Source organism: Amblyomma maculatum, chromosome 4 (genome assembly GCF_055883805.1).
Source record: "Amblyomma maculatum isolate TAMU_Amacu chromosome 4, ASM5588380v1, whole genome shotgun sequence".
NCBI classification, from domain to species: domain Eukaryota; kingdom Metazoa; phylum Arthropoda; class Arachnida; order Ixodida; family Ixodidae; genus Amblyomma; species Amblyomma maculatum.
The window spans coordinates 28,986,396-28,995,054 of NC_139347.1; positions in this window are offsets into that span (position 1 = coordinate 28,986,396).

An 8,659-nucleotide genomic window follows, 5' to 3' on the forward strand; every position below is an offset into this window, starting at 1 on the left:
GCCAGAGAGTGGTGCAGGCCTACGCGGATGACGTCATCCTTGTGCCTGCGCCCGGTAGAAAGGCGCTGCAGAATTTTGTAGAGAATGCTTTCGACCGAGTGGTGACGGGGGCGACAATGGCTTACCACTCTCGGGCAGAAGACTGTGTTCTGATTTCTCCCTCCTTGGGGGAAGGGGGGGGATGGAACGTATACGCCTCTCACCGTTCGCCTGGGCGGTGTGCGCCTGAAATTCAGGCCTTCCGTTAAGGTGCTCGATTCGACCTTCGACCGCACTCTCTTCTTCATCCCCCACTGCGACCTGCTCAAGGAGCGCGTCGAGATGCTTTCTGCGGGCCTCAGCACTTTCATGCTGCTAAGCGGCCCACCAGGGCCTGCAAAGCGCAGAACATTGTACAGACAGGTTGTTCTCCCAGCACTCCTATGCGTCACTCGTATGGTGGACATGCCCCTACTTGGGACTCAGTGCTCGGTTGCATTCATATTTCCATGATAACGCCATTGCCATTACCATCACCAAGCATCAATCCTCATGAGTCAGGAAACATCCATCAAGCATCAAACACTACAATTACAACAAAATATCTACCCTGACCTCCATCCTGTCCTCCAGTCCTTCAACCCAAACCAAAACTCCTCCTCCCCAGCCATGCTCTTTGGCTCATTACTTAATTCGTTTTTTATCTCAACCTTTTACATATTCTTTGCTTTTTTCTTATGGACCTCCATTGATTTTCATTAGAGAGAATACATCACCATTCCACCAGCTCTGCGAGGCATCATCACCCATCTGTGCTCGTTGAGCCCTCAGGACACCGATTGTTACCATGCCCACTTTTAAGATTGATGGTTTGGTTGGTTGGTTTGTGGGGTTTATCGTCCCAAGGCGACTCAGGCTATGAGAGACGCCGTAGTGGAGGACTCCGGAAATTTTGACCACCTGGGGTTCTTTAACGTGCACTGACATCGCACAGCACACGGGCGCCTTACTTTTCGCCTCCATCGAAAAGTGGCCGCCGGGGCTGGGATTCGATCCCGCACCCTTGGGAACAGTAGTCGAGCGCCCCAACCACTGCGCCATCCCGGCGGGGTACTTTTAAGATTGACTTTTTTTACTAAATTTAAAGCTTTAGCCGATTGGTCTCTAGTCTCTCATTTTTGATTGCTTTAAACCTGTTATTGCTCAGCAGGTGCAGGTTATTGTTCATTCTACTTTGTTTGCCTTTAATTTCTTGACTTAGCTCGAAATGAGACTTTCAATGGGGCGCTGCAAGGTGCCTATGAATGAATTCAGGGAGAAAATTACAGGACTGCGCTTAAGCCTGCATAAGTGCGTAATGGCGAAAGCTACTTTACAGGACTCTTTTCACTAACTATGTTGTCATTGTCATACCTATCAACATCATATCACTATTGTACTATCAACTCTATGAACTAAATTCACCGTCATTGTTATCGCTACTACCATCATTATCATTACCACCAACTGCAGCGTCAATATAATCGATGCTATAATAAATCATCATCGCTAACTGCATCGTCGTTTTCATTTTTGCTATCCTCGCAGTAGAGAAGGAGAACAACGATCGGTTTCTTTACCACACTGTAATTTTGATTGTGAACAAAAAATAACAAAAAAAAAAAATCTCCGGCTTGGTGTAGTAGTTTGCGTGATGGGCTTGGGATCGAAGGAATGATTCGATTCCCGGTGGAGGCAATTTTTTCCTTAAGTGCCGACCTATGCGGACATTTCAGTCGAACATTCCGCAGCCGACGAACCAAGAAAAGCTTTCGCCTTAATGTGCGTGCAAGCTGCATGCCTTTGTAATATACCTATAGTGGACAGGAGGCCTTGGAGTGTGATTGTGTCTTTACCTACGATGAGACGGTTCTATTTGTCATCGTAGGTAATGACACAACTGAAAAAATCTCTGAACAAATCTCTTCCCTGCAAAAACTTCTTCACTAATAACGTTCCGGTACCTAATTTAAAGAAAAAAGTCTTAGCTACTGGCGGCACCTGCATTTTCTTAGCTAGCTTTAAGGCATCTCTGCCTGAGCGTCCACAGTATTAAAATAAATAGCAGGGGTCTGGGCACAAAGATTCCGGGTAACAAAGATTCTGGGCAAAATAATGTTGCGTAGATCGCGCTACAGTTTTATCCCCTTTACACCGATTTAATATTTTATAGAGAAACACGCTGAAAGAAATCCAACACTTGGGACAAGCTCCTTGTAATAACCAAAAATTCCACACGCTACTTCTTCGGTGGAGACACTCAAGAGACAGGTGCCGCAGCCTAACTTTGCAGACGTTGCTCAAGAAAGGATCGGATACATCGCGAAAAAACAAATTGGTTGACCACCTCGTAATAAAAGATGCCCGAGCCCGAGACCTCTATCTCTAACCATAGGGAACAAGTTCGCTCTGCTGCAGTGCTCCTATTCTGAAGCCCGAACAGACGGCAAACACCACGTGGAGGTTTTGTTGTTTACACGCGAACAATGCAGTACTTTCATAATGTACCAAAGCTTGCTGATGAAAAAACGGTTACAGACAGTAGCTCTGGCAAAAATTGATAAGTTGCCGGCTTTTCATTTCTCTGTTCTTTTCCGTATCTCGTCAGTCTGCTCTTTCCAATATTGCTCATTCTGGTGGTAATGATCCAGTTCGACGCCTGAATTCTCGGTGGAGGTGTTCGCCCACGTCACATTGGCAAAACCATCAGGCTTCGACGGCCACCGTTCATATCAGAGCCCAAGGCACTTGGCTCAGTTCACTCACTGCTGGTAACACGCAAGAAGTTAAGGACACAATTGACAGACCTAATAAACAGTAAACTGTCGAACCCGGGATCTTGAGAAGCACATTGTAAATCTCCTTCTCTACCGAGAGGATAACAGTAGCGATGACAATGACGCTGCAATGACTGATATTGATAATGAAGGCGCATTTAGTTGATAATGATAATGAGACTAAATATGATGCACCGTGTGCTGCAGCGAAGCTCAGGATTCCACATTTATGCTGTGTAGAATCTACAGCACTCTGGTGATCTTCGAAGTTACAGACTTGGAAAGGGGTGATGAAAAGGACACCAAAGTTGCTCACTTGCCTGGAAGCGTACTCCTTAGCTAAATGATATCCGTAGCGAGGAGTAGACTAGGACGAGGGTGCACCGAGAAAAAAAAAAAAGTCCTCAAATGTTACGTTAACTGGAAACAATGTGAGATGAATTCATTTTTATTTGCAGACTGCAGCCTATTCTTTTGAGAAGTTATTAGAGTTCATGTTCAGACACAGAGACTTATCGAAACGATGGTGCAGCCTACAGGCCTCGTACACTAAATAATGAAATGAAGTTGGGAAGATGCGATGAGCAAAGAATTGCGCTAATTTCACAGTTTGGCAGGTGTAGGGACACGAAACTGGCCTGTGGTACTGTGACGGCGGATTGGGTAATAAAAAAGAACCCCGGAGAACTGCAGAGTAGTGGTGCTGGATAGTGGTGGTCTGCTGTGGTGTTGGTTTTTAGGGTCCTTTATTTGTTGCCGTTTTTTTCTTACTATTACCATGCCCACGGGGAAGGATACGCCGGGTTTAATGAGAAATTCTCGGAACTACGACACGTTTAGGGGGGAGTAAATGCATTTGAACGAGCGGTAAATGAGCAAAGAAGTGAAGAAATTTTAATAGTAATAACTTTGATTATGAACAAAAAAGAAGTACATTGAAAACTGAGAACAATTTATAGCCCACTTGACAACGGGGTCTATTGGTTGCAGTAACAAACTTTTGGAGAAAGTGAAAATATGGCAACGCAGAAAACGTGGCCCACGCAACATAGAGAAGAATGAGAACTGACAGAGAGGGAGTTTCAGATATGTCCTAATCAGAAGTACCAACCGCCGGTACCTGGAATGTAAACTTAAGCCATTATAAATATGTAAACAGAAATGAGTTGGTCTGTGCGGCGTGCCAGACGGTCGTCAACCCTTTTGGTTTGAGTCAAGTATAGGCGAATTCGATGGGAGCATCCTCGGGAGCATCCACCATGCAGCAAAATGTAATACGATGCTTGGAGCGTCTAAAGGAAGATGACACGCATCGCACCTTAAAACAAGCGAGGAACACGCAAAGGCATTCCTGAGGTTATGTCGGCCAAAGGCACGGCTGCCTGGTTACACCCCTCGTCACGGGCGGTGGGCACGAGCAGGCGGAAATGCGTATGGGGCGAATATAGCCGTGGGCGGGTTACCGATTTCAATTCGTGGGACCATCGAAGCTATTCATACCCTGCTTCAAAGCCTTCGAGCAGTGGAGCATCGTGAAGTAAGGCATTGCGTTCGCTGCTTATTTCTGTTTTGATCACATTGAAAGTGATCAGCAGCTCCCCTGCTCCGAGTGTTTGGCAATTATTTTTTTCTTTGGTTTGGTTGGTGATGTCCCATCCTTGTAACAGTACGAACAACAGGGAACAGGTTAGCGTACAGTAGATAAAAGGTCACAGTTATCAAATCACGGCGGCTTATGATACGAAATCAAAACCATTTTTGATGTGAATGGGCAGAAATGACTCGTTCAATATAAAAGCAAGAAAAGGACGGCGTAGCATAGGTATTGTTTGGGGGAAGTAGCAATGCTCAAACGTTTTGATTTTCAGCGCGACACACGGGACAAGAACGAGGAAAGCAGGGAAAGTGCCGTCTACTAGCACAATTTCGAATTAGCGCTGGTTTTGTTGTTCTCTATTGTCGTCGCCTTGCACGGCGTGCTCAAATTCATCGTGGCACCTGGCTTAGCGAGAAATGAGCTGCGACAGAATTGTGTTGATTGAGGTTTGCCAATAAAAAAAGAAAAATGCTGAACGTGATATTTAGTGCTATTTTGTTGTATGTGAACTTAAATCTGGTTGTTGAACTACTGCACGGGACCATAAAAAAATTACGTTCGTCGAGTGTGATTTCGTCTTGGCTCTCCCTCTGAGCCTCGGCATCAGCAAGAACGACAATATCACATATCTGACACATCACACGCAGGCCAGATTTTATTGAATAGCGATTGCTATGTTGTAATCTATTCCTCTTCTCAGATGTTCTCGTTCGGTTCAGCGGTCTGGAAGCGCTGAACAAAAGAAGAGAAATGAGCGCTGCAAACATATAACGACAACCCAATCCCAGCTACACGACTAGTGCGAAAAATCATATTTTATTTTATACTGCGTCCACTCAGGGCCAAGGCAGCGATCCTCGTGTTCCAGTAGGATTGCAGATACGACACCGTATACGCGCTTCCAAGGTCACTGTGCTCGCGACGTCGAGGCTACTGACAGGAGTGAATCTGAAACGTCGGAAAGATAAGGAAGATTGACGCATAAGTGTTGGGGAAAGCACCTCCCTGAAAGAACTATGCAGGAAGAAATAGTTCCCTGCAAAGCTAAAAAGCACAGCAGAGGCGTGTAATCATACACAAAGGATCCAAGAAAGGGCAGCTCACAGAGGGGAACGAAGTGGTTAACCGAATTACCCGGCGACGTCGGCAGAGCTACACAGCACACGAAGCAGCTCAGCGGTTGGCTCCACTTCGGCGAAACAGGCGGAGGCGGCGTCGGCCTCAAGGACATTTCCTGGTTTTTCATGCACCTCATGAGACGCCACAGATGTGGCGTGTATAGTAAAAAGAGTCATCAGCCGCCTTCATAATATCGCTGCTGTTTACCTCAGCGACTCTATGGAACATGGTCAAAACCGCTAGAGGCATCGTTTTGCTATGTCCAGCGCAAATGCCACGTGCACTTAGAAAGGGAAAACAATATGTTTGTTACTAATTACACCGACATCCACGTCTTCGAAGGATGCTCAACTTTGGTTACTCACTTTTACTCCTGCGTTTCTGTTAGCAGTCTTCTATATGTAGCGCGTGAACACCTACGCCGTTCAATGTGAGCGAAATTATCAGAATCGCCCACCTGAAACTATAGGGTAGAATGATGTGTAGAAGATGGATCCACAAAGTCAAAGGAATGCGAACGAGGGTTGAGGAGAACCTTCAGTGTTCTAGCCAGCGTTCCGCCAAGTGGACTTGGGTTCTTCTGAAGAAGCTATGCCTAGTTTTTGAATTTTTTTTATCGGCAATGCAGTTCAAAATATTTAACGTAAAAATATGTTAAGTTGGCTTCCCACAATGCATATTTTAAAATGCTGTCACTCGCATGTTTAATACAGCAAATACAAAAGCTGTCTATTTTACGCTGTAGAAGCAGTTATCGTGATTTCCGGGAGAATACTACAAGAGACACCATTTTAAAAATGTTTTGTGTACGAAGCCAGCTTTGCGAGATAAAAAGTGCGTATTTTTAACACTAATACCTCTAAATGCATGGACATTAAAAAAAAAATTAAAAGTGTGCACTCGACTTCTACTTGGGCAGCCTAGAATTTCTTAACATAAGGTTTGCCCTTGATATCAAAAGTAAAAAAAAAGTTGATTACTCATTTTAAATAAATTAATCGTTTCATCACTGAGATCTATCACGTACATAACGCCCGCCTAGCGGTTGTTGTGCCTCGCCAAAGCCGCCCAGAAATTCAGCCGGACGCCAAACTTCTTCGGCTAACGCCTCCTTCACAAAATACGGATACTTCTCTGCAATGTACTAATGCACTGGAGGCGAGCCGTGCCAAAGGGAGAGAAGCGACGTGTTTCAACATGAGCTGAGCATCCAGACAGCACGGCGCCGTGGCCCTGACGGTGAACCCCTTCTCGCCCCGCGGCATGTTTGAAGCGAGAGCGCAGCAAGCTCTCCCATTGGCCCTGCGAAAGTGCTGCCGTCGGATTGGACCATTGTGAGCGTCAACGGTTCTCGGCGACGGAGTCTCAAGTGCTTCCGTTCGAGACTCCGAGTGTGAGGTCGTCACTAGCGTCCATCGGGAGCAGTTCGCCCCCTGACAGTGCGGACGCGGCGGAATCTCCCCGGCCGTCGCTGCGCGAGAACAGTCGCGTATGGCTATGTTAGCTTTCGGCCCCAGAGCCGAACTCGTTGTTTAAATGCCTGTAAATAGTGTATAAAGCTTTTTCTTCATCCACCGACGCCGACTCGGGTTCATCGCTACCGCCCAGGGAGCTGACAGCCCTCGTTCACGAAACGGGTGACGAGCGCTGCGTTACCAACTCCTTGGCACAACCCTGTTGACGGTGGGCTACTGTGTGATAACCCCACCGGCACAACACGGTACAATCCACCTGCCCAAACCACACCAACGTATCCATAGCAGTGTTTAAAATAATAATCTACAAACAGCTAAAGAAAAAAAGCATTAGGAATAGTCCCGGGAGAAGCCGCAGAAACCTATGTTCGGACTACAAAATGGATGGTGCAGAAATAAAGTATACCAAATAGGTGAAGATAAACTATCATTTTACCACTCGCTGCTAAACACAATCATGTACCTGTGCCAGATACAGCTGGTCTTGATTTTAGCAGCCCCCCGCTAGCCGCGGGTCAGCAGCACGACCCATTTTACTTTATATATCTGCCAACGTCGCGCTCTGACCACATTATTAATCTTGAAGATAATACACGGGACATTAGCCGAGCGTAAGCTCTTGCACTGAGCCAACTAACTTCTGTTAAAATAATGCTCCCCTACGTAGACGTAAGAGGGATCTCTTCAGTATACTCACATTCGTCTGCAACAGATTGTCGATTTACCATGCTGTATGCGAATTCGCGTAATCTTCGGGCGATTCGTAAGCATATGCTACCTTTCGTATAGGTGCGTTGATTTTTATATATTGATATAACAAGATGGTAAGTGCAGCTGATATTTAGAAAACGATTATTGGACGACTTAAGCTGCGCCTTATGAGAACGGCACGATAGCCGCCTGCGGTTTTCTTAATAACGCACGTTGTCATTAGCAATGAGCCGCAAATAACCTACGATATGTATACAAGCCCCCGCTTGTTCCGAGAGCACAAACGTGCCTCTCGTAGCCTAGTCAATATACCATGCGTGGCCCGCAAGAAAAATGTGGAGGTCTAGAACCTAAAGTTTGTAAGTTTCCTTAAAGCGAAATCATTTATCTTTATTAGCGAAATTATTTACACACGTGGCCAGCTTTATTTCGCATTGCTGAAGCGTTTTATTCCCTTCTATTCCACACTTGACGTCAGGTTTTCTTGAGTGTTTTCAGATTATTGAAATTTGCGTCGAGGATATGTACTTGTGACGCGATGTGACGTCACAAGTACGTGTGACGTCAGTACTCCGATATGAACCCTTACGCTATCGCGCGAAAATTACACACAGCTGCACTAGGTGCAAAAAATGCGAAAGCACCGCGAGTTTCTTGCCTTGTTGCGTTATAAGCTCGTCTTAAGTTTTCTTGCTTTGCTGAAGTGTACGAATTTACGTTTTCTTCACTTACCTAACGTTTTTTTCAGTTTTCAATTGTTTGCCTATTCATTGCATCTATTTATGTACTGTTCTGGTTTTGTTTCAATTTTACTGTTTACTTGTCTTTCACTTCATTTTATTTTTTTGCCCTTTTTTTATTTACACTTTGTTTTGTGCTTTTTCCTTCGTTAATTCTTCACTTACTCATCTACTTTGCTAATATTGCTATTATTATTATTATTATTATTATTATTATTATTA